Genomic DNA, 27,347 nt, shown 5'->3' with positions numbered 1-27,347 from the left:
TGATACAAAATTCCCGCTCACCCATCATCCCCTGTGCTCGCTGACCTACATTGAATCCCGGTTAAGCAGCGCCTCAATTTCAAAAGTCTCATCCTTATTTTCAAATCCCTCCATGACCTCGCCCCCGCCCTATCTCTGTAATCTCCTCCAGCCCCACAACCCCCCGAGATGTCTGCGCTCTTCTAATTCTGCCCTCTTGAGCATCCCTGATTATAATCACTTAACCATCGGTGGCCATGCCTTCTGTTGCCTGGGCCCCAAGCTCTGGAACTCCCTGCCTAAACCTCTCCGCCTCTCTACCTCTCTTTCCTCCTTCAAGACGCTCCTTAAAACCTACTTCTTGTCACCTGCGCTAATTTCTACTTATGCGGCTCGGTGTCAAATTTTTTATCTCATAATACTCCTGTGAAGCGCCTTGGGATGTTTCGCTACATTGAAGGCGCTGTCTAAGTACAAGTTGTTGTTGTTGTAATGTAGGGAAACGCGGCAGCCAATTTGCGCACAGCAAGATCCAACAAACACCGATGTGATACTATAAATTTGTTCTCGGTTTACTCGAGCGTTCTGCCACACTGGTCGGAGTGCAGCAGAGCCTACCAGAAAAAGGAGGGAACCCTGGTCATCCCAGGAGCCCACTGACTCCAGAAGTTCGCCGTCAGCCTTGTGAAGGGCGAAAACCTCTGCAGGCTCTGTACAGGCCAAGGAGGCAGAGCCAGTGCAGGGAGTTCCTGGTTTCCCTGGTTTAGAAGGGACTCAGCGTATCACAGCGTATCGGTTAGTAGGATGAAACAGAGGAAGCACACCAGTCTCCAGATGGCCCCACCTGGTGGACGCGGGGGGGGGGGGGGGGCGGGGAATGCGACGTGTCCTGGCCAATGTAGCAACCGGGATCCCCAGTTTGGATCAGGCCTCCCTTACACGGAGGTTACGGGAGTCTCAGTCGGGCCACCAGTGGGTATTGACGGCAACTCGATGTTCCGGCCGTATGCGACAGTCAGATGCTGTGTCAGCCGTGCCTCAGTGGGTAGCACACTCGCTTCTGAGTCTGAAGGTTGTGGGTTTAAGTCCCGCTCCAGAGAGTTGAGCACAAAAGTCTAGGCTGACGCTCCAGTGCAGTGCTGAGGGAGTGCGGTGCTGTCTTTTGAATGAGCATTTTTTTCTTTTACTGGAGATGTGCCTGTACTTGCACAGGCGCTCTCTGGCCTCACTAAAATGAGGTGTCTAACCAGTGGTCCTGAAAACTCAAGCGAGATCAGCACTGGATGGCCTATGGGTTTTCAGGGCCATCGTGATTATTGTACAGTATAAATTTATACAGAAGAAAAATGAAGAGTAATGCAGTACTTAACTTCCACTGATAGTTTCGGAATCAAAATGACAAAATTGTATAAATTTTTAGAATCTGTTTCAGAGTCCTTAAAATAACATCCTCAGATGATTCTACATGGAAGATAGCTTTACCCGCACAGACTTCCAACTCACTACAGAAAGAAAAAGGACTTACATTTATATAGCACTGTTCACAACCTCAGGATGTCTCAAAGCGCTGTACAGCCAATGAAATACTTTTGAAGTGTAGTCACTGCTGTAACGTGGGAACAGCGACATGGAAATATTGTCCAACCATATAAACTAAGTATATGGCAAACAGATACAGTAAATATACCTGAAATAAAAACAGAGAATGCTGGCAATCTCAGAAGGTCAGGCAGCATCTGTGGAGAGAAACAGAGCTAACATTTCGGGTCGATGACCCTTCGTCAGTGCTGGAAAAAGTTTGAGATGTAACAGATTGTTAAGGAAGTGCAAGGGGGAAGTGAAAGGGGGAGGGGAGGAAAGAACAAAAGGGAAGGTCTGTGATAGGCTGGAAGGCAGGAGAGATTTAAGAGACAAAAGGGCCGATGGACAAAAATGAGTTGGTAATGGCACAAGTTAGGAAACTAAAGATGAGTCTAGATAGGGTGTGAATGGCGGAATCATCACCAGTGGGAAAGAGAAAAAAGGGTAAAAAATATGGGCAGCGGTTACGGTCTGAAATTGTTGAACTCGATGTTGAGTCCAGAAGGTTGTAAAGGGCCTAAACGAAAGATGAGGTGTTGTTCCTCGAGCTTGCGTTGAGCTTCGTTGGAACAGGTGCAGGAGACCCAGGACGGAGAGGTCAGAGTGGGAGCGGGGAATTAAAGTGGCAGGCGACCGGAAGCTCGGGGTCACGCTTACGGACTGAACTGCTCCAGAAGTCCTCTTAAACCTCGGATGTGATGTTGGGAGGTGGTTGCGTTCCTTGTGTAGTGAGCACCGGGATCAAGCATCTGCATCAGAACTGTTGCTAATGCCACAAGGTGCAAGCAGCCAGCCCTTGTAAAACAATGGCATAATTTCATTGACTTGCTTGTGCGCAAATTGTCTGCCGCGTTTCCCACATTACAACAGTGACTACACTCCAAAAGTACTTCATTGGCTGAAAAGTGCTTTGAGAGGCCCGGTGGTTATGAAAGGCGCTATATAAATCCAAGTCTTTCTTTTCTTTATAATATCTCGAAGCTCACATTCTATGATACCAGTCTGACAGGGCTGTTTAGTTGCCCATTCCTACTAGGTATTGCAGTGGGACAATAAGATGGGAGAATATTCCATTATGCAGCGCTGATTACCTTTAATGATCATTAAAACTCGCCCCATTAAAGAACAGAAATAAAAATTGATTCACCATCTGGGTGAATCAATTGTTTCACCCATTTACCGGCCATGATGAACCTGAGAGAAATGTTATTGATTCTGAAATAATTAAACTACTATCTGCATCATTGATATAATTAGAGTTAGTCTAGAGATCATTTGTTGAAATTACCAAGGTTTATTATGTCAGTCAATAATTTGTTTTGTTTGGTACTTTCTGCTCTTCAAAGTGAGGGGCGCTTGTCCAGGGGAATGGACACTTTCTATTACAGGCACCCAGTGTCAGCATTAAGCATTCCTAAGTCAGATATAGTACTGTGCGGTGCAGAGTAAAGATTCTGCTATACCCTCGCTCAGCAGAAACCTGGTGGGTGGGCAGTTAAAATCACCCTGGCTCTTAGCTACCTTCTGGCTTAAAGAAGTTAGTGCTCTAATGTCAGCCGTGGCTCAGTGGGTAGCACTCTCGCCTCTGTGTCAGAAGGTTGTGGGTTCAAGTTCCCCTCCAGGAACTAAAGCACAAAAAATCTAAGCTGATATTCCAGTGGAGTGCTGCACTGGCAGAGATGCCATCTTTCAGATGAGGTGTTAAACTGTGGTCTCAAGTAGACGTAAAAGATCCCATTGTGCTATTTTGAAGAAGAGCAGGGGCGTTATCCCCGGTGTCCTGGTCAATATTTATCCCTCAATCAACATACAAAAACAGATTATCTGGTCATTATCACATTGCTGTCTGTGGGAGCATGCTGTGCGCAAATTGGCTGTCGCATTTCCCATATTAGAACAGTGGCTAAGCTTCAAAAGTACTTCATTGGCTGTAAAGTGTTTTGAGACGTCTGGTGCTCATGAAAGGCGCTATGGAAATGCAAGTTTTTCTTTCTTTTTTTAACCTTTCCAAAAGCCGCCACGATCTCGACATCAAAGCCTCCCTGACATCCCCACTGACACCTGGGAGTCCCTGGCCAAAGACCGCCCTAAGTGGAGGAAGTGCATCCGGGAGGGCGCTGAGCACCTCGGGTCTCAACGCTGAGAGCATGCAGAAATCAAGCGCAGGCAGCGGAAACAGTGTGCAGCAAACCTGTCCCACCCACCCTTACTCTCAACGACTACCTGTCCCACCTGTGACAGAGTCTGTGGCTCTCCTATTGGACTGTTCAGCCATGAAGGAACTCACTTCAGGAGTGGAAGCAAGTCTTCCTCGATATCGAGGGACGACCTATGGTATGTATGTATACATGTATCAAAGCTTCTTTGAAAAAATGTAAAATTCCCACCAACTCTTGGGAATCCCTGGCCCAAGATCGCTCAATGTGGAGGAGATGCATCCGGGGAGGCGCCGAACACTTCGAGGCTCTTCGTCGGGAGCACGCGGAAACCAAGTCCAAACAGCAGAAAAAGCACATGACAACCCAAGCACCCCACCCACCCGACCCTTCAACCACCGTCTACCCCACCTGTGACAGAGACTGTAGGTCCCGCATTGGACTCATCAGTCACCTTAGAACTCATTTTAGTGTGGAACCAAGTCATCCTCGTATCCGGGACATGCGTAAGAAGTATACGAGTGTGTGTATGTATATATGTGTGTGTGTGTGAGCTTATATGTGTGCATGTATATGTATGTGCATGTATATATGTGCATGTTTATATGTGTGTATGTACGTGTGTGTTTATATGCATGTATATGTTTGTGTGTATATGCGTGTATATATGTATTTGTATGAGTGTGAGTATATGTATATATATATATGTGTTTGTGTATATGTATTTGTGTGTTGTAATGGGGAGGGGAGATTCCCTCTGTATTGTAAGATTATAAACACATTTTAAAATAGCATATTTTCTTATAGATAAACCACAGGGTAAGTAACTTGATAAATTATTACTTTTTAAATTCACAGTTTATGAGCTTCCCTGGCTCCAGTGTGATGCTGTTGTATATAATACCTATCACAGTATGAGGTTAAGGGTTACTAAACTTTTTTTTGTTGAAAGAATTGTGTTTCATTTTTGTCTCCAGCATCTGCAAAAAGCAGAACAGGTTCTGAATAAGTGTGCAGTCAGCGTTAGCAGGCGAATTGCCCACCTCCCTGTCTCTCTGGTGTGGGGGTGTTCCGAATGTAATTCCCTCTCTAATTCCTACTTTCTGAGAGAGAGAGAGAGAGAGACGTTGAAGGAGAATTATTCAGCCCTCTGTTTTTTTTCCCCCCAATTGCATGACACGTAATCTATTTGTGGTTGCTATTTGCTTTATTCCCAGCTTATCAAAAGCAGTGATGTGAGCCAGGCTGTTCGCTCGCTCCGCAGTGACTGAATTTCTCTCTCAGCATCGACCGCAGCCAAGAAGGGGGAAGAATAAGATTTCAAGTGAGCAAGGGTGGGATCCATCTCTTACTGTGCCATTTCAACAACGAAAAAAAATCTCCTCGGGCTGATGGTGGGGGCTTCTCATTTGTTGTGTTGCCCAGGCTGCAGAGGAGAATTGGAGTGTGTCAAGTTAATGTTGCTTCTTGCACATTGATTGGATGCGTGGATCTTGGAGCTGCCGTCTTGGCTTTTGTGTGTGTGTTGTCTGTGTGTGTGTGTCCAGAGAGAGAGAGAGAGAGAAGCGATCATTTAGCGCGGAGCCGCAGCACTAAACTGGGGGGATTCCGGCAAACAAGAGTCACCCGCAAGAGAAATCCATGCAACCCAGCGGTGAGTAAGGGGGCATTTTGCAAAAAGGGTGGGCTGTATGAGCACAGGGAATGGGGAGAGGGGTAGAGAGAGAGAGAGAGGGGAGGTGGAGGGAGGGATCTGTACACATACAGAGAGAGAAGGGGTATAAAAAAAACAAATGGACTGTAAACAAAACGCTGGGGGAGGGGAGAAATCGCATTCTTCATTTGGGGAGTAAATAAACATAGTAATAGATTGCAGTCTGTGCGGAGTAGGATAGTTTGGCGTCTGATTCTGATTTTAATGCAGAATTGTCCCCCTTTACCTGCATGTTTCACCTCTGAAATGCCATGTGTGTGTCTGTGTCTGCGTCTGCAATATAAGCTGCCGGGCACTTGTTTTTATTTTTAAATATTAGCAACACAGTAACTGGGGCAGTACTGGCACCACAAGGCTTGGGCTGAGCGAAGCATTGTGCGGTTGTTGTTGTACATTTCATTGTTCATTGTATCTTATCATTTGAAATATTTTAACGCCCTGAAATGTCCAAGCACTGGGGCAGATGCCCTTTTGTATTGTATGTTGAATGTGCAGCATTTTGAATCCTGAATCTTGCTACATCGATTCGAAATGATGCACATACTATAGAGAGAGGTGTTAACCCAGTTGTCATGGCCAGCCAGTCTTCTCACCCAAATTACATCATAACCCGTAAAAGCCATGGTTTATATTACCCTCTTCTCATCCTGGCTATGAGATTACTACCTGTATATATATTTATACATATGTATATGTTTATAATAATATACACACGGTTTGATGGGCGGGGGCTGTTTTATTTGTCATGTTTTCTGTTTTTATTGGTACTGGGTGTCACAACCAGGATGCTGCATTTCGTTGATGTGAGCCGACCTCACGCTGAAACTACTGATAAGAAAGAGAGACTTGCATTTCTATAGCGCCTTTCACGACCACCGGACGTCCCAACCAAAGCGCTTCGCAGCCAATGAGATGCTCTTTTGAAGTGCTGTAATGTAGGAATTAATTGTAAAGCCATCACTGTAAGTTTATCAAGTGCTAATCTGTTGCTGATTACCAGTGAATACAAACAATTGCTGTGTGTGTGTGTGTATTTTAAATATATATAGAATCATAGAAACATACAGCCCAGAAGGGGGCCATTCGGCCCATCGTGCCTGTGCTGGCGCTTTCGAAGAGCGATCGTTTCGTTCTTTAAAAAAAAAAGTTTTTCTTTCTTTTCAAGTATTTATCCAATTCTCTTTTGAAGGTTACTACAACAACAACTTGTATTTATATAGCTCCTTTAACATTCCAAGGCGTTCCACAGGAGTATTATGAGATTTTAAAAATTGACACCGAGTGGCATAAGTAGAAATACTATTGAATCTGCTTCCACCATCAGTGCAGTGCATTCCAGATCATAACAACTCACTGAGTAAAAAAAACTCAGCTCCTGTCTGGTTATTTTGCCAATGACTTAAATCTGTGTCCTCTGCTTACCGATCCTCCTGCCACTGGAAACAGTTTCTCCCTATCTACTCTAATAAACCCACCTCATAATTATATATGTGTGTATATATATATATATATATATATGTATGCATATATGTACTTACGTATATTTGTGTATGTATCTATTTATTTGTGTATATATATGTGTGTATATATGTATGTTTAACAATTATATATTTAAAATGAGAGGATATTGCAATAGCAAGGCTGGTTGATCAACATCGAAATGATCCAAGACAAGTTCATCTTTCAGGTGTAATCCTACGTGCATTATTTTGAACCTGTTATGGGCTTTTTGCATAAATGTTACTGTCTTCAGAGGGTAATGAGCACTGCTCATCTAAAAAGAAAATCACAGTCACCATTTGGAGCATCAGATCATTCTGGGGTTCTTCTCTCCCCATCTCTTCTGATGGGGCACAGGTCTGTGATTGGCACATGTCAGTGATGGGGTACAGGTCGGTGATGGGCACAGGTCTGTGTTGGGGCACTGGTCTGTGATGCGGTACATGTCTGTGATGGGCACAGGTCTGTGTTAGGGCACTGGTCTGTAATGGGGTACAGGTCTCTGATGGGCACAGATCTGTGATGGGCACAGGTCTGTGATGGGACACGTGTCTCTGATGGGCACATGTCTCTGATGGGCACAGGTCTGTGATGGGCACAGGTCTGATAGGCATAAGTCTGTGATGGGGTACATGCCTGTGATAGGGTACATGCCTGTGATGGGGTACAGGTCTGTGATGGGCACAGGTCTGTGATGGGATGCAGTTCCATAGGTTGTAGTTGCCTCTTAGTACCTTACCCAAGTGGGCATTCCTTGTGGCATTGAAGCGTAATTTTCCCAGTACACGCTGGCAGTGAGGACCCCTCTCCACAGATCAGAAAGTCGCCGATGTACCGCCTGCTATTTTCAGACATGGTGGGTGAGATTCTTTGCTGCTGGTTGTATTTGAGAACTTAAGCTTGAGTTTGGGATATTCAATATTCAGGAACACAGTAGGCCAAATCTGATCCCATCCTCATCTAAAATGCACTCTATCCAACATGGATAATGATCAGGAGTAGGATCCCAGGCTGACTTTTCCCTTCCCTGGTCCAAGGTGCTTGAGGTCAATTGTATCTCCTCTACTTGCTACCTACCTGAGATCAGTTGACTCAATGCAGAGCATCGACTGGGACCTACCTGGTCCTCATGGCTTCTGAGATTTTCCATTGAGAAAACTGGAAACGACCACCTGATCCTCCTTGATTCCCAGTTGTAATCAGCTGATTCCATTTCAATATATTTTTTAATTCATTTATGGGATGTGGGCGACACTGGCAAGACTGGCATTTATTGCCCATCCCTAATTGTCCCTTGAGAAGGTGGTGGTGAACCGCCTTCTTGAACCGCTGCAGTCTGTGTGGTGAAGGTGCTCCCACAGTGCTGTTAGGGAGGGAGTTCCAGGAATTTGACCCAGAGACGATGAAGGAACGGATTATATATTTCCAAGTCAGGATGGTGTGGGACTTGGAGGTGATGGTGTTCCCATGCACCTGCTGCCCTTGTCCTTCTAGGTGGTAGAGATTGCAGGTTTGGGAGGTGCTGTAGAAGAAGCCTTGGCGAGTTGCTGCAGTGCATCTTGTAGATGGCACACACTGCAGCCACAGTGCGCCGGTGGTGGAGGGAGTGAATGTTTAATGTGGTGGATGGGGGGCCAATCAAGCGGCTGCTTCGTCCAAAATAACCTGGTTCCCTCATTTTTTTTAACTGAGTGAGAATTCCACAGCTGAGGATCAGAACGAACATTTGAAGGGTGCAGTTTCTGACCTCATTTTCTTTAAACTGCTTAATTTAGAATTTAGCAAATGCATTTAGAAACAAGATTGGCAAAATGCAAAACAGGAAACAGCAGAGCTCAATGCCATCCAACTATCACATGCAAGTTTGTAACAACATCCACCATTGAAATGCAGCATCGATCCGAATCTTCGTGTAAATCTGTTCACCGGATGTAGAGATGTAAACAAGTAATAAGGAGAGGGGACGAAAGTAGCTCAAACTGGGGGAGAAAGATTTTTGTACATTTTGAACTGGAATGCGAGATTGTTTTGTGCTGTTTTTTGAAGGGGAGAAAGGAAGTAATGTTTTGTGTGGGGAGGACTGGGAAGACAAAATGCCTCCAATTTCTATCTCATCTTGGTTGCTACGTTGGAGAGCTGTTACGATTTGTGCATACTATCCAGATGGTACCTGTGTGAGATTTGGGCTGTAAACAGAGTCAAATCTGTAATCTAGGGGAAAAAAACAATATTCTCTTAACAGTTGAAATGATGTGGTTAACAGGAGCGTTCACAGTGAGCTTGAATAAATAACAGTCTTGGATTTTTTTTCAGGTCTGTTTATTTAGCTTAAACACTTGCTGATAAGATATTCATTTAAGTAGAGCTCATTGTACTCCCAGTTCACACAGCACAGACTGGAGACTAACATAGAAACATAGAAAATAGGTGCAGGAGTAGGCCATTCGGCCCTTCGAGCCTGCACCACCATTCAATATGATCATGGCTGATCATGCAACTTCAGTACCCCACCCCTGCCTTCTCTCCATACCTCTTGATCCCTTTAGCCGTAAGGGCCACATCTAACTCCCTTTTGAATATGTCCAACGAACTGGAGTCAACAACTTCTGTGGTAGAGAATGCCACAGGTTCACAATTATCTGGGTGAAAAAGTTTCTCCTCATCTCGGTCCTATATGGCTTACCCTTTATCTTTAGACTGTGACCCCTGGTTCTGGACTTCCCCAACATCGAGAACATGCATCTAACCTGTCCAGTCCCGTCAGAATTTTATAAGTTTCTATGAGACCCCCTCTCATTCTTGTAAGTTCCAGTGAGTATAAGCCTAGCCGATCCAATCTTTCCTCATATGTCAGTCCTGCCATCCCGGGAATCAGTCTGGTGAACCTTCGCTGCACTCCCTCAATAGCAAGCACATCCTTCCTCAGATTAGGAGACCAAAACTGCACACAGTACTCAAGGTGTGGTCTCACCAACTGCAGTAAGATCTCCCTGCTCCTATACTCAAATCCCCTCGCTATGAAGGCCAGCATGCCATTTGCTTTCTTTACTGCCTGCTGTACCTGCATGCCTACCTTCAATCACTGATGTACCATGACACCCAGGTCTCTTAACTCACTACACACTTAACTCTTAACACACTAAGCTTAACTCACAACTCCATTGTGACCTGAATTGGGCCACCCTGGTCACTGGTTCACTAATGTCCTATGGGGCGAAGGAGCGATGAGGGATCGTGGCTGAGATTCGGTGGGTGACCGTGGTGGAGGTTCTGCGAATGTTTGATGCGGTGGTGCGGCGAGTGTTTTCGTAACGGAGGAGCGGCGATAAATCATGGCGGAGATGCGGCAAATGAGGGTTTGTGGCCCAGAAGAGCCGAGGGCCCAGGGGCAGCACGGGCCAGCCCACACTGCGATATGTGTGCACACTAGGTCCGTGCAGCAGGTTTCCAGTCGTCCTGGTTAACCTTTGCCACTGGATAAAGGCCGAGCTCTGTCAAGCCCGTGTGGTGGCTGGTGTGCAACGGTCACCACACGTTAAAAAAATCTACGCACAGGCATCTTCCACCCCCTCTACTGGAGTTCAGGACTGGAACATCGGGTCCTTCATTGAAACATCTGTGAACTCGTGTGGAAGCAAGTCATCCTCATTTGCGGGACCGCCTATGATGATGATGAATGTCCTACAGGAAACCTGCCGTGCTAACCCGGTTTGGCCTGTGTGTGACTCCAGTCCCATAACAACATGATTGACTCTTTAACTGCCTTCTGCCCTCGGGCTGAGCAACCTACTCATTTGCATCAAACATTTGACAACATTTTAAAAAAGACAGACTTGCATTTATATAGCGCCTTTCACGATCACCGTATGTCTCAAAGCGCTTTACAGCCAATTAATTACTTTTTGGAGTGTAGTCACTGTTGTAATGTGGGAAACGCGGCAGCCAACTTGCGCACAGCAAGCTCCCACAAACCACAATGTGATAATGACCAGATCATCTTTTTCTCCTCTGCCTCTGCCCATATTTTGTTCCATTTCCGCCCTTTTTCTTTTACAAACTCCTCCCTTTTTATTTTTATTCATTTTCTCTCCCAGGGCAGCTGGTGATGATTCCACCATTCACACCTTATCTAGACTCATCTTTTATTTCTTAACTTGTCCCATTACCATCTAATTTGGCCCATCATCACTTTTGTCTCTCAAATCTCTCCTGCCTTCCACCCTATCACCGACCTTCCCTTTTGTTCTTTCCTCCCCTCCCCTTTTCCCTGCCCCTAGCACTTCCTTAAGAATCTGTTACATTTTGAACTTTTTCTCGTTCTGACGAAGGATCATCGACCTGAAACATTAACTCTGTTTCTCTCTCCACAGATGCTGCCTGACCCGCTGAGATTTCCAGCATTTTCTGTTTTTATTTCAGATTCCAGCATCTGCAGTATTTTGCTTTTGTATTAATCTGCTTTTTTGTTATGTTGATTGAGGGATAAATATTGGCCAGGACACACTAGACAACTAAGGAAGGGCAATAATTGCTGGCTTTGCCATATCCCCAAAATACATTGTGCGAGTACCTGCATTTTGTCCAGTTAAGAATTTGTTTATGTTCCAGTTGGCCTGCTCCAGTTGTATTTTAACATGAAGCGGGTTTGCTGATGGGGACATGGTGCCATTCCTTGATGCAGTCACTGTTGCATTTTGAGTATTGCCAAATTCACTGCCATCAAGATTATTGGAAAGAAATCTGCCAGCTGTGGGCGGAGGTGGAATGAGAAGGCGAAATGTTATTTTTTTTCTAATCACCTGATAGACTAGAAAGTGAAATCATAACCCCGGCAGTTCATTGGTTAGCATGAATCTGTTTTTGCTGGTAGTCTTGTAGATGCTGGGCATTGAGCATGGATCCATTTTCTTTGGCTGTGTTGTGAGATTGTTTGATCCATGGTGTAGACGCAGGCTTGTTATTTCTGTCAGTGTCGCTCTGAGTGTCTCATTCAGTGATTTGGGCTAGGGCGGATGTAGAAACATAGAAAATAGGTGCAGGAGTAGGCCATTCGGCCCTTCAAGCCTGCACCACCATTCAATATGATCATGGCTCATCATGTAACATCAGTACCCCATTCTTGCTTTCTCTCTATACCCCTTGATCCCTTTAGCCATAAGAGCCACATCCAACTCTCTTTTGAATATATCTAACGAATTGGCCTCAACAACTTTCTGTGGTAGAGAATTCCACAGGTTCACCACTCTCTGAGTGAAGAAGTTTCTCCTCATCTCGGTCCTAAATGGCCTACCCCTTATCCTTAGACTGTGACCCCTGATCTGGACTTCCCCAACATCGGGAACATTCTTCCTGCATCTAACCTGTCCAATCCCTTCAGAATTTTACATGTTTCTATGAGATCCCCTCTCATTCTTCTAAATTCCAGTGAATATAAGCCTAGCTGATCCAGTCTTTCTTCATATGTGTCGTTATGTCACGGTACTTGGGGTGGGGGATGGGGATTATACCTCAGCAGGAGGATCAGGATGAGGTGTTCAGCTTCTGCTCCATGCAGATCCAAGATTTTATGTGCTTCATTGGAAAATAAATAAAACAAGAAAATATAGATGTAGAGGCACTGGAGAGGGTGCAGAGAAGATTTACAAGGATGATACCAGAAATGCAATGGTATACCTATCAGTATAGGATGAACAGGCTCTTATATCATGACAAAAGAAGGCTGAGGGGTAACCTAATAGAGTTCTTTAAAATCATGAAAGGTTTTGATAGAGTGGATACAGAGAGAATGTATCCACTTGTGGGGAAGAGCAAAACTAGAGACCATCAATATAAATTGTCAATAAGAAATCCAATAGGGAATTCAAAAGAAACTTATTTACCCAGAGGATGGTGAGAATGTGGAACTCACTGCCACGGGGAGTGGTTGAATTGAATAGTATCGATGCATTTAAGGGAAGGATAGACAAGCATATGAGGGAGAAGGGAATAGAGGATTATGCTGATAGAGGGAGAAGGCTTGAGTAGAGCATAAACGGCAGCATGGACTGGTTGGGCTGAATGGCTGTGTTTCTGCGCCATATATCCTGTGTAAACCAAAGTTCATTCCGAGTGGTCAAGCAAATGTGACAAGAGCAAAGGCAGAATTCAGCATACCAAACCAGTTCCTTTCACAATCCATGTACAATCTACTCTGTCATGGACATCGCATCTCTCTGAGGGAAAGGTTCTGCCAGTTCTCCCAGATCCTGCCTCCTAAGGAAATGAAACAATCCTCCAGAATATCTATTGAGCTTTATATCCTACATTGTACATCCTTCAAGCTTTCTTGGCTTGTCAACTCCATATTTCCAGACTGTCAGGAAGCATCATGATTTGCATTCTATCCCCATCTGTATTTGACCTCCGGCCCCTCAGTAGAAAATAAAGACTTGCATTTCTATAGCGCCTTTCACAACCACCGGACGTCCCAAAACACTTTACTGCCAGTGAAGGATCTTTGGAGTGTAGTCACTGTTGTAATGTAGGAAACGCAGCAGCCAATTTGCGCACAGCAAGCTCCCACAAACAGCAATGTAATAATCTATTTTAGTGATGTACATTGAGGGATAAATATTGGCCAGGGACACCGTGGATAACTCCCCTGCTCTTCTTTAAAATAGTGCCATGGGATCTTTTACATCCACTTGAGAGAGGGCCTCAGTTTAACGTCTCATTTGAAAGACGGCACCTCCAACAGTGCGGCACTCTCTCAGCACTGCACTGCGAGTGTCAGCCTAGCTTTTTGTGCTCAAGTCTGTGCAGTGGGACTTGAGCCCACAACCTTCTGACTCAGAGGCTACCCACTGAGCCATGGCTGACACAGCACAGAACCTTTCTGGATCAGAAATTATTCAACAGATAGTGAAAAATAGTGAGAACACCGGCAGTTTCTCCTCTCCCTATGTTTGCCCTCCCAAGACCGTGATAAGCTGAAGCACCCACTATCACATGGTTATAACATAGCACCGAGCAAAAGTCAAACCAGGGATCTACCAGGGAACTAGAACATCAATATTTACAACTGCATTTATATGGTGCTTTTAACGTAGTAAAACGGCCCAAGGCGCTTCACAAGAGAGTACTCAGTCAAAAATTGACACCAAGCCAAGGAAGGAGACATTAGGACAAAGAGCTAGGTTTTACGATGCGTCTTAAAGGAGGAGAGAGAGGTAGAGAGGCAGAGAGGTTTCGGGAGGGAGCTCCGGAGCTTGGGTGCTGAGGCAGCTGAAGGCACGGCCACCAATGGTGGTACAAAGGAATTGGGGGACTCACAAGAGGCCAGAATTGGAGGAACACAGAGTTTTCAGAGGGTTGTAGGGCTAGAGGATGTTTCCACTTGTGGGGGAGACCGTAACTAAGAGCTCTAAACATAACAGTCACGAATAAATCCAATAGAGAATTCAGGAGATACTTCTTTAGCCAGAGCGTGGTGAGAATGTGGAACTCGCTACCACAAGGAATAGTTGAGGCAAATAGTATTGATACATTTAAGGAAAATATAAGAACATAAGAAATAGCAGCAGAAATCGGCCACACGGCCTCTCGAGCCTGCTCCGCCATTTAATACGATCATGGCTGATCTGATCATGGACTCAGGTCCACTTGCCCCGCTCCCTATAACCCCTTATTCCCTTATCGGTTGAGAAACTGTCTAACTCTTAGATAAACACACAAGGGAGAAAGGAATAGAAGGATATGTTGAAAGGGTGAGAGGAAGAGGGGTGGGAGGAGGCTTGTGTGAAGCATAAACACCGGCACGGACCTGTTGGACGAATGGCCTGGTTCTATGCTGTCCATTCTATATAATACTATGTAAAACTTAACGTGGGGGGCTGAAATAAATCAAAGGATAAACATTGATTATATCTTTTTTAAATTAGCAAATAAATGTCCAGCTGGTCCATGGTCAGGAATAGAAGCGTATCCGATTCACACTCTGTGTATTGATCTGTGAGACTGTTGAGAGGTTGTGCAGACTGCATGAGTGACTCGGGAGCAAAATGTTCTCAGCAAGTCACTTTTGAAGGCTGTTACAATTGTATTCCTTTTTGTAATTAGAAGCATTGCGAAGTGCCCTGATGTCCCGGTAAGCACCTGCGCGTTGGACACTGTTTATTCATCGGACCGCTTATCCTGTGAAGGGTCAGTTGCTCTTCTAACATGCACAATGATGGAGAGGTACGAGGCTGCCTGCGAGGTGGGAACGCAATTAAAAGATTTCAGATGATGTCAGAAACTAGGAAAATAAAGCCTTCGGTGATTGGAGACGCTGGGTTTGTTTCCTTTGGGACAGAGGCTGAGGGGAGACCTTATTGAAGTGTATAACATTATGTGGGGCCTAGATAGGGTGGATAGGAAGGACCTATTTCTCTTAGCAGAGGAGTCAACCAGGAGGCATAGATTTAAAGTAATTGGTAAAAGGTTTAGAGAGGATTTGTGGGGAAATGTCTTCACCCAGAGTGTGGTGGTGGTCTGGAACTCACTGCCTGAAAGGGTGGTAGAGGCAGAAACCCTACCACATTTAACAAGTACTTGGATATGCACTTGAAGTGCCGTAACCTACAGGGCTATGGACTAAGAGCTGGAAAGTGGGATTAGGCTGGATAGCTCTTTGTTGGCCGGCGCAGCCCCCTTCTGTGCTGTAAATTTCTATGATTCTATGATTTATGCACATCGTTTCAAAGTCTGAGCCCTTAACCCAATCCGATCTCTCTACTGAAGCATTGAAGAAAGTCCTGCATTTCTTTGGGCCTTTCATGACCACCGGACGTCTCAAATCGCTTTACAGCCGACAAAGTACTTTTTGAAGTGTAGTCACTGTTGTAATGTAGGAAACGCAGCAGCCAATTTGCGCACAGCAAGCTCCCACAAACAGCCAAATGTGATAATGACCAGATAATCTGTTTTTGTTACCTTGATTGAGGGAGAAATATTGGTCAGGACTCCAGGGATAACGCCCTTTGCTCTTCTTCGAAATAGTGCCTGTGGGATCTTTTACATCCACTTGGGAGATCAGACGGGGCCTCAGTTTAACGTCTCATCCAAAAGACAGCATCTCCAACAGTGTAGCATGCCCTCAGCACTGCACTGGGAATGTCAGCTGAGATTTACACGCTCAAGTCCCTGGAGGTAGACTTGAACCCACAACCTTCTGACTCAGAGACAAGTGTAGACAAGTGTGCTGCCCACTGAGCCACAGCTGACATGTGAAGCACTGGTGCATCTTTTGCATTTATATAGCGCCTTTCACAATCTTGGGATGTTCCATACCACTTTACAGCCAATGAAGTACCTTTTGAAGTGTAGTCACTGTTGTAATGTAGGAAACACGGCAGCCAACTTGCGCATAACAAACTCCCACAAACAGCAATGAACACATGCTGGCTGAGGGATAAGTATTAATCAGGACACCAGGGATAACTCCCCCGCTCTTCTTCGAAATAGTGCCGCGGATCTTTTACATCCATCTGAGAGGGCAGACGGGGCCTCGGTTTAACGTCTCATCTGAAGGATGGCACCTCTGTCAGTGCAGCACTCTCTCAGCACTGCACTGGAGTGTCAGCCTGGAATTTGGTTGACTCAGAGGTGAGAGCACTACCAACTGAGCCACAGCTGACACTTTGTGCGTGAAGATAGGTGACTGCTACCAAGTTTCAAATCTCTTCCTGAATTAATACCCCAGTTACATTTCCGCAACTGGGGTTTTCATTTGATTCCGAATCGACACCACATGCTGCTGTAAAGTCAAAGTTGCAATTATACAGGGTCCTGGTGAGACCACACCTGGAGTACTGTGTACAGTTTTGGGATCCTTACCTAAGGAAGGATATAGACTGACTCCTGGGATGGGGGGATTGTCCTATGAGGAGAGATTGAGTAGACTAGGCCTATATTCCCTAGAGTTTAGAAGAATGAGAGATCTCATTGAAACATACACAATTCTTACAGGGCTTGACAGGGTAGATGCAGGGAGGATGTTTCCTCTGGCTGGGGAGTTTAGAACCAGGGATCACAGTCTCAGAATAAGGGGTCGGCCATTTAGGACTGAGATAAGGAGAAATTTCTTCACTCAGAAGGTGATGTCTTTGCAATTCTCTACCCCAGAGGGCTGTGGCGGCTCAGTCATTTAGTATATTCAAGACAGAGCTCAATAGATTTTGGGATATTAAGGGAATCAAGGGATATGGGAATAGTGCAGGAAAGTAGATTTGAGGTGGAAGATCAGCCATGATCTCATTGAATGACGCAGCAGGCTCGAGGGGCCGATGGCCGACTCCTGTTCCTAATTCTTATGTAAAACAATGTAATTCTGGTCAGCACCTACACCAGATGTTAGGGGAAGATCCAGACAATCCAGCAATCTGAAAGGCAAGTGACCGGCATCTGCCATGACCAGTGGGCCTGCTGGGTCAGTCTGCTCTACCAAATGGAAGCTTCACCAAAAATGGGGCAAGTGGTTGACTGCCTATCTTTGTTACTGGTAGTGCTTTGCCCATGGAGGTGTAGCAGGAGAATGTCTCCGCAAGATCCTGCAAATCCCCTGGGAGGGCAGACACACCAACGTCAGTGTTCTTGATCAGACCAACATCCCCAGCATTGAAGCACTGACCACACTCGTCCAGCTCCGTTGGGCATGCCCGGCACAAGACTCCCAAAGCAAGCGCTCTACTTGGAACTCCTTCACGACAAGTGAGCCCCAGGTGGGCAGAGGAAACGCTTCAAGGACACCCTCAAAGCCTCCTTGATAAGGTGCAGCATCCCCACTGACACCTGGGAATCCCTGGCCAAAGACCGCCCTAAGTGGAGGAAGAGCAGCCGGGAGGGCGCTGAGCACCTCGAGTATCATCGCCGAGAGCCTGCAGAAATCAAGCGCAGACAGCGGAAGGAGCGTGCAGCAAACCAGACTCCCCACCCACCCTTTCCTTCAATGACTGTCTGTCCCACCGTATTGGACTGTACAGTCACCTGAGAACTCACTTTTAGAGTGGAAGCAAGTCTTCCTTGATTCCGAGGGACTGCCTATGATGATGAGCAGGGGAATCTCACCACTCCCCACCTTTCGATGGTCGTGTGTCCTTTCCACTGGTGTGTGCTTCCATAAACTTAAGCTCATCCAAACCTCTGCCGCCCATGTCCTAACTCGCACCGAGTTCCATTCACCCATCTTCTTCCTTCTTCTTAGGCAGTTCCCCGGGGTCGAGGATGACTTGCTTCCACACTAACATGAGTTCTGAGGTGACTGATGAGACTAATGTGGGATCTACAGTCTCTGTCACAGGTGGGGCAGGTGGTGGTTGGAGGGACAGGTGTGTGAGGTGCTTGATTTGTCATATGCTCCTTCTGCTGTTTGTCCTTGGCTTCCGCGTGCTCCCGGCGAAGAGTCTTGAAGTGTCCAGCGCCCTCTCGGATGCACCTCCTCCACTTTGAGCAGGGATTCCCAAGAGTCGGTGGGGATGTTACATTTTTTCAAGGAGGCTTTGAGGGTGTCCTTCGAGTGTTTTCGCTGCCCTCCTGGGACTTGCTTGCCATGATGGAGCTTGCCTGTGCTCGCTGAGCCACATTGGCTCCCGTTTGAGCAACGCCTCGATTATAAAATTCTCATCCTTGTTTTCAAATCCCTCCATGGCCTCTCCCCTCCCTATCTCTGTAATCTCCTCCAGCCCTAAAACCCTCCGAGATCTCTGCGCTCCTCCAATTCTGCCCTCTTGAGCATCCCCGATTTTAATCGCACCTCATCGGTGGCCGTGCCTTCAGCTGCCTGGGCTCTAAGCTCCGGAATTCCCTCCCTAAACCTCTCCGCCTCTCTACCTCGCTTTCCTCCCTTAAGATGCTCCTTAAAACCCAGCTGTTTGTTCAAGCTTTTGATCATCTGCCCTGATATCCCCTTTTGTGGCTCGGTGTCAAATTTTGTTGATAATCACTCCTGTGACGCTCCTTGGGACATTTTACTATGTTAAAGGTGCTATATAAATGCAACTTCTTGTTGTTGCTTGGTGCCTAATTTATATCACCGTGCTCTCTCCATGAATAAAGAAAGAAATGTAGGTCCTGCATTTATATAGCGCATTTTGGGGGGTGGGAGAGGTAGTGGGTTCAAGTCGTGCTTTGAGCTCTGAGGTTTCGTTCCTGATTAATTGAAAACCTTAATGACCTGAAGGGAGTCAAGAGTTAAGGGGAACAGGCAGGGAAGTGGAGCTGAGCCCAAGATAGGATCAGCCATGATCTTATTGAATGGCGGAAGAGGCTTGAGGGGCCAAATGGCTGACTCCTGCTCTGAATTCTTATGTTCAACGCCACCGCACCATAATGCACCGATCCAGGGTAGAATAAATGATAAAAGTAAAAACAGAACTTGGTGCCTCGATAATTTTTTAATAGAAATTTCTGGACAAGCCACTCATCAAATGGTGAATTTGAAAAATGCGTTTCTAAGTTAATAGGCGAGAGAACGTTAAGATAGAAAGTAAAAGCACAATGTACTGAAACGCACGGTATAAATAGAACACATGATGGGGTACATGCGATATTTAACTAATGAGGGTGACCTACATAACTGGCAGGTGATTAACGGAGCTTGTGACTTATGAGTTTGGCCTCCCCACTAGAAGTTAAATAGTGTTTCATACATTTCCATTAGTTATTCTCTGAATATAACAGCGAGGATCATTTATTTAGCTACTTGATTCGTTCAAATATTTTGTCTGCAATAATCCACTGAGACATCAATGTCTTACATCCTCTGGTCCCAGGTGACAGTGTAGAGGCAGCACATGCAAAGAAAACGATGTTCCTCACTCAAGTTTCAGTCAGGCATAACGGCCGATGTGTGGAAATGCTGGTGCTGTGTGCCCACTCAAACCGTGAGAAGCTCCCAGTTGTATGATCATGGACCTTGTCATTCCAAAGCTGGGTTGCGTCCGGTTAGCATTTTGAACCATGTGACTGGAGTCTCATCGCCGGTGGTGGTAACAGCAAGTAACTTGTAGTGATGGATTAAGGGCAAAGATATTGCTACACACAGGGCCAGATTCAGGGCCTGATGGGCCTGGGGCAAACTGATCCCAATGGGACGATCTTTGTTCATGTTCATTACATTACGTATATGATTCTGATTCTGAGTATGAAAACATAGGCCAGTATATTCAACAATGAAAGCATATATTCTATATCAAGTAGGTATCTATTCTGGTTCTGGTAACATTGTAATACTAGATTCCTATACATATATGCACATTTCTCTCAATAACATGGGAAATGAAACAGGCTAGTACATATTCTGTTCTGTATATCGGTACATTAGTGTATATAGGTGCTTCTGTTTATTGGTACATTATTTTATATAGGTACATTAGTGTATATAGGTACTTCTGTATATTGGTACATTAGTGTAGATAAGTACTTCTGTATATTGGTACATTAGTGTAGATAAGTACTTCTGTATATTGGTACATTAGTGTATATAGGTACTTCTGTATGTTGGTACATTAGTGTATATAGGTACTTCTGTATATAGGTACATTAGTGTATATAGCTACTTCTGTATGTTGGTACATTAGTGTAGATAAGTACTTCTGTATATTGGTACATTAGTGTAGATAAGTACTTCTGTATATTGGTACATTAGTGTATATAGGTACTTCTGTATGTTGGTACATTAGTGTATATAGGTACTTCTGTATATAGGTACATTAGTGTATATAGCTACTTCTGTATGTTGGTACATTAGTGTATATAGGTACTTCTGTATATCGGTACATTAGTGTATATAGCTACTTCTGTATATTGGTACATTAGTGTATATAGGTACTTCTGTATATAGGTATAAACAAGTGAATCTATTTTCCTCGGTCTTGTTTTTCCTCTTATTGTCTGTTCTATTCAGCCTATTTGGGAGGCCTTATAGATTTTTTCCTACCTTTATTTAGTGTGCCTGGGGCTGCAGTCCAATTGCCCCATGCTGAATCCGCCTCTGGCTACAGCATTGGAGTGCGAATACGTGAAACGTACCTAGTGACGACACTGGGAAATTATGAAATGCGATACACCATTCACCTCTGGAAATTAGGAACAAATTGAGCCCATGCAGAAGAGATGAAAGTCTCGTTCTAATGGGAGCCTGGGCAGTGCTGTGTGTCAGAGCCCTGTCTTTGCACATCTGGCGCCTGGATTTGGCAGTTTTCTATCTCTAACCAGGCACTCGGTTATTCTTTCAGCTGTAAGACCTGGGGCTGAGTGCAATTTGTACTTTCATCTCGGGGCCTGGCTTGAAATATTGCAGACCCGGGGATGAAGCTCTTAAGGCCCTTGGCATAATGGGTTTCAGCAGCCTCGATAGAACTTACAACCCACACAGCGTTCAATTACCTTTGTATCTGCTCTTAAATTATCCCTCTTGCTTTAATCATAGCTCACAGAAGGAGGCCATTTGGCCCATTGTGCCTATGCCAGGCTTGTTGAAAGAGCAATCCAATTAATCACACTCCCCCCTGCTCTTATCCCATAGCCCTGGAAATTTTTCCTTTTCAAGTATATATCTAATGCCCTTTTGAAAGGTAAATATCCAGTATGAATAGGAATAGTAATGCAGGTGTTGGCGATTTTGTTTATCTCCAGTAAAAGCATTGATGTCTTGCTGGGGTACAAGTCTACAGGTATTGGGCAGCATTCATTGGCTCCCCTTGTGATTGTTATTTAGTTATTTAGGTAAATTTGAGGTGAACCAAAACTCAGCTGCCCGTGTCCTAACTCGCACCAAGTCCCGCTCACCCATCACCCCCTGTGCTTGCTGACCTATATTGGCTCCCGGTCAAGCAACGTCTCAATTTCAAAATGTTCATCCTTGTTTACAAATCCGTCCATGGCCTCAACCCTCCCTTTCTCTGTAATCTCCTCCAGCCTCACAACCCCCGAGATCTCTGCGCTCCTCAAATTCTGTTCTCTTGAACATCCCTGATTATAATCGCTCCACCATTGGAGGCCGTGCCTTCTGTTGCCTGGGCCCCAAGCTCTGTAACACCCTCCCTAAACCTCTCCGCCTCTCTACCTCTCTCTCCTCCTTTAAGACGCTCCTTAAATCCTACCTCTTTAACCAAGCTTTTGGTCATCTGCCGTAATTGTTTCTTATGTGGCTCGGTGTCAAATTTATCTGTTTTATCTTTTAACATTGCTGTGAAGCACCTTGGGATGTTTTACTACGTTAAAGGTTATATAAATAAAAGTTGTGCTGTTTGAGCCTTGAGTGTTGGCAGGCTATGTAATTGTCATCACAGCCACAATGCATTCTGTCTCCACCCAAGATCTACACACTCACTCCCAGCATGGGTTGCATTCGGGAGCAGTATCTCTAGATGACTTCCCCTCTCTGGCGAACTGCAGTAGCCAGAGGTACTGAGGCCAATGGCATTGCCCTTAGATCAGCTAACTCAGCACAGCCTGGGGATTGCATGCTGGAACATATAACCTAGCTTAGCCACTCATTGGCTAAAGTCACTGAGCCGTTAGAAAAATACCGCCACCTTCTCAAGTGCAATTTGGGCAATAAACGTGGCCTTGCCAGCAACGCCCACATCCGTGAATGAATAAAAAAAGCAATAATAATGTTTATATACTCCAGAGGATACATGCATCTGCAGTGAAGTAATTTCTGGACAGTTAGTTCCCACTTGGTATTCACAAGGTGCTTATTGTGCGACGATTTTGAGATGGGCGACTGGGTGACGTCATCAAAATCCCGGTCGCCATTTTGGATCGTGGGCAGGAACATCAGCAGGACCCAGGTACAGAGGAGTGGGAAGGTTGGGGCGGATGAGCAGCGAGTGCTTGTGGCGAGATGCAGTGAATGTTTGTGGCGGAAGAGTGGCGAGAGATCATGGCGGAGGTGCAACAGACGAGGGTACGGAGCCCAGAAGAGGCGAGGGCCCAGGGGCAGCACGGGCCCAGCCCACACTGCGATATGTGTGCACGCTAGGTCTGTGCAGCAGAGCAGGTCTCCAGTCGTCTTGGTTAATCCTTGCCACTGGACCAAGACCTAGCTCTGTCAAGCTGGTGTGCAACGGTCACCACACATTAAAATAAAAATTCACGCACAGGCATCTTCCACCCTCTCAATTGGAGTTCAGGACTGGAACATCGGGTCCTTCATCAAAACACCTGTGAACTTGTGGAAGCAAGTCATCCTTGTTCGAGCGACCGCCTATGATGATGAAAAGATGTCTAGAGAGTAGAGTAATCACACCATGATACACATCAGAGCCACGATCCCTCACAGGGCCAGTTTATCTTCTTTAGTGTGCGCAGTTAGCTCGTACTTTTTTTTCTTCTTCTTCCCCACTTCATTTTCTTTTCTTTTACTTTCCTGAAGGTTCTGATTCATGCTGCACACAGCACTCTACATCACTGCCTGTTCCTCCCTCTGAGTGTCCTTTCTGTAGGTGTCAACCGTGGCTCGGTGGGTAACACACTTGTCTCTGAGTCAGAAGGTTATGGCTCATATACCCATTCCAGAGACTTGGAGCACAAACTCTAAGCTGACACTCCGGTGCAGCGCTATATTGTCAGAGGTGTCATCTTTTGGATGAAACAAACTTAGGCCCCACCTGCTCTGTCAGGTGGGTGGCACTGTTCAAAGAAGAGCAGGGGAGTTCTCCCGCTGTCCTGGCCAACATTTATCCCTCAACCAGCACCTAAAACAGATGATCTGGTCATTTATTTAATTGCTTCTTTCTGTGCCCAAAATGGCTGCCGCATTTCATACCTTGCAACAGTGACTGCACTTCAAAAGTACTTCATTGGTTATGGTGCACTATGGGACGTACTGAGGTCATGAAATGCGTTATATAAATGCAGGACTTTTATTTCTTTCTTTAAACATGGACAGTGGGGAAACACAACAGCATTAGGTATGACTGTGATGCCCTCCATGAGGAATAGCCTGACTACGCTGAAAGAATATGCCCATATGTGAAAAATGGCTAATTGTGCGACATACTGCAGAGTGGTCAGTACCCACAGAACAGTACTCCAGCACTAGTGACACCTTCAACAACAAAAACTTGCCTTTAAGTGCAGATATGTCGGGCGGGGGAGGGGGGGTGGTGCGTTGTGGGGCTGGGGGAGTTTACAGAGATAGGGAGGGGGCGAGAGCCATGGAGGGATTTGAACACAAGGATGAGAATTTTAAAATCGAGGCGTTGCTTAACCGGGAGCTAATGTAGGTCGGGGTGATGGGTGAGTTAGGACACGGGCAGCAGAGTTTTCAATCAACTCAAGTTTATGGAGGGTGGAAGATGGGAGGCCAGCCAGGAGTGCGTTGGGATAGTCAAGTCTAGAGGTTACAAATGCATGGATGAGGGTTTCAGCAGCGGATGAGCTGAGGCAGGGGCGAAGTCGGGCGATGTTAGGTAGGTGGAAGTAGGCGGTCTTGGTGATAGAGCGGAGATGTGGTTGGAAGCTCATCTCGGGGGTCAAACACAACACCAAGGTTGTGAACAGTGTGGTTCAGCCTCACACAGCTGCCATAAAATCTGCAGCACAGACACAGGGCCATTCTACCTAACTGTGCTGTGCCAGTATTTATATTCCACACGAGCTTCCTCCTACTATTGTTACTCATTCCTACCCTTCCCATATCCCTCCATTCCCTTCGCCTTCGTGTGTGCATCATAAATACATCAACGTTCTGTGCTTCAACCACTTCACGTGGCAGCGAGTTTCGCATTCTCACCTTTCTGTAAATAGATTCCTCCTAAATTGTTCATTTGATCTGTTAGTGGTTATCTTGTATTTTTGTCCCCTTTTACTGGACTCGCTCACAAGCGCAAAACGAATGATTGAGAATCGGTAGCCTGTTTTTCATTCCGCCCAATCTTTTTCTGCTTAGGCAGGCCCTCGTTCTAAATTCTAAGGCGACTGATGAGACCAATGCGGGACCCACAGTCTCTGTCACAGGTGGGGCAGACGGTGGTTGGAGGGACGGGTGGGTGGGGGGGCTTGGGTTGTCGTGCGCTCCTTCCGCTGTTTGTACTTGGCCTCCGCGTGCTCCCGACGAAGAGACTCCAGGCGTTCGCCGCCTTCCCGGATGCTTCTCCTCCACTTTGAACGGACTTGGGCCGGGGATACCCAGGAGTCAGTGGGGATGTTGCAATTTTTTCAAGGAGGCTTTGAGGGTGTCCGTGAAGCATTTTCTCTGCCCTCCTGGGGCTCTCTTGCCGTGATGGAGCTCGGAGCAGAATGCCTGTTTCGGGATTCTTGTATCAGACACGCGGACTACGTGGCCTGCCCATTGGAGCTGATCGAACGTGGTCAATGCCTCGATGCTGGGGATGTTGGCCTGAGAGGGAACACTGACGTTGGTGCGCCTATCCTGCCAATGGATTCTGCCAATATTCTTTCTGTTGACTGCAATGGAAGCAGGTCCGCCCTGTGCTGAGGCTGATGATGACCTTTTCATTACCATGAATGGGTGTGCGCAGTTGTTCAGTAGGCTTGATCTGGCAGTAGGCTGCCCCGAAATCTGTTCCTTGCGTTACTGGGTCGTTCAGACAGACTGTCCTCGTTCACTAAAAGATAAGAGCCGGTGACCTCAGTTGTCGCTGCCATAACTGTTTGCCACAAATAACAGACTTTGCCGCCACCTGCCTGGTGTCAAAATCGGCTCAGTGGCAGCACCCTCAGCTTTGAGAAGGTTGTGGGTCCAATCCCCAATCCAGTGACTGAAGCACATATTCCAGGCTGATATTTCAGTGCAGCACTGAGGGAGTGCGGCACTGTCAGAGGTGCCGTCTTTTCGAAGTGACGTTAAGTGATGGATGAGATATTAGACTGAGACCGCCCTGTCTGCCCTCTCTCAAGTAGAAGTAAAAGATCACATCGCACTATTTTAAGAAGAAGGGAGTTCTCCCTGGTGTCCTAGCCAGTATTTATCAGTCAACCAAAACAGATTATCTGGGTCATTATCACATTGCTGTTTGTGGGAGCTTGCTGTGGGCAAATTGGCTGTCGCGTTTCCCACATTACAACAGTGACTACAATTCAAAAGTACTTCATTGGCTGTAAAGCATTTTGGGGTGTCCTGAGATTGTGAAAGGCGCTATACAAATGCAAGTCCTTTCCTTGTTTCTCATCCTTGTTTACAAATCCCTTCATGGCCTCACCCATCACTATCTCTGTAATCTCTTTCAGGCTCACAACCCCCCCCGAGATATTTGCGCTTCTCAAATTCTGCCCTCTTGAGCATCCCTGATTATAATCGCTCAACCATCGGTGGCTGTGCCTTCTGTTGCCTGGGCCCCAAACTCTGGAACTCCCTGCCTAAACCTCTCCGCCTCTCTACCTCTTTCTCCTCCTTTAAGGCGCTCCTTAAAACCTACCTCTTTAACCAAGTCTTTGGTCATCTGCCATAATTTCTTCTTATGTGGCTCGGTGTCAAATTTATTTGTTTAGTCTTATCATCATCATCATAGGCAGTCCCTCGAAATGAGGATGACTTGCTTCCACACCAGAAAAAGATGAGTTCACAGGTGTTTCAAGGAAGGACCCGAACCACATGTTGAAGGATGGAAGATGCCTGTGCGTGGATATTTTTAACGTTGCACACCAGCCACCACACAGGCTTAACAGAGCTAGGTCTTGGTCCAGTGGCAAGGATTAACCAGGACGACTGGAGACCAGCTCTGCTGCACGGACCTAGTGCGCACACACATCGCAGTGTGGGCTGGGCCCGTGCTGCCTCTGGGCCCCTGGCCCCGAACTCACGCCTCCCCTGGGCCCCGATCACGTCCCTCTACATTTTCTCCTTCGACCCGACCTCGCTGCTCCTGCTGTGTCTGCCCACGCTCCAATCACCGACTTATAACACGCCTGTGAAGCGCCTTGGGACGTTTTACTGTGTTAAAGGCGCTTCGTAAATACAAGTTGTTGTTCCTTTGACAGTGACGAGGGAGAAATGAGCTCTTCAGATGGCCCCCCATGATGCTGGAGGCACTAACCACACCACACAGGATGGTGTGTCAACCGACGAAGCCATCATTTCTTTTAGGATGTTGGTGGGTTGCAGTCTGAACTCCATTGTTGACATTATTCCTTCCTTCACTCACTGTCGAATGTTCAGCAGAGTCTCAGTGAGATCGGGAAAACTGTCGGCAGGCTAATGAGCAATGTTGTATTGTGTTGTGAGGCCATTTTCCTCGCTGTCACACACGTTCAAGACTAGATCAGCCTCCTTGTGCCTAAACACTAAACAAGACCAATGATCTCTGTGCACGAGGGCAAGTAATTAAGGGGCAATGAATGAGAAAATGAGACGTCCCATTAAATAATAATTATTAGAAGAATCTGTATTCATTTTTGATTGACAGTTATGTTTAAAGGTCAGGTCAGGT

The 27,347-nt window shown here is 46.0% G+C and overlaps 1 protein-coding gene across 2 annotated transcripts in view; it reads left to right on the top strand.

Moving 5' to 3' along the window:
- The window catches only part of LOC139228305 (uncharacterized), a 163,662-nt gene that overhangs the window by 48,013 nt on the left and 88,302 nt on the right, over positions 1–27,347 (top strand). Inside the window, exon 1 of one of the 2 annotated variants that reach the window (XM_070859485.1) lies at positions 5,326–5,370. The exons of the other annotated variant lie outside the window; for it this stretch is intronic. The gene's annotated coding sequence lies outside the window, so the exon portion shown is untranslated. Of the gene's footprint in view, positions 1–5,325; positions 5,371–27,347 lie in introns of those variants that run through there. 2 annotated transcript variants of the gene reach the window in all.

The sequence above is a fragment of the Pristiophorus japonicus genome, chromosome 17, assembly GCF_044704955.1.
Source record: "Pristiophorus japonicus isolate sPriJap1 chromosome 17, sPriJap1.hap1, whole genome shotgun sequence".
NCBI classification, from domain to species: Eukaryota; Metazoa; Chordata; class Chondrichthyes; family Pristiophoridae; genus Pristiophorus; species Pristiophorus japonicus.
Note: the sequence above shows the minus strand (reverse complement) of the source record. Positions and strands in the feature narration are given on the sequence as shown.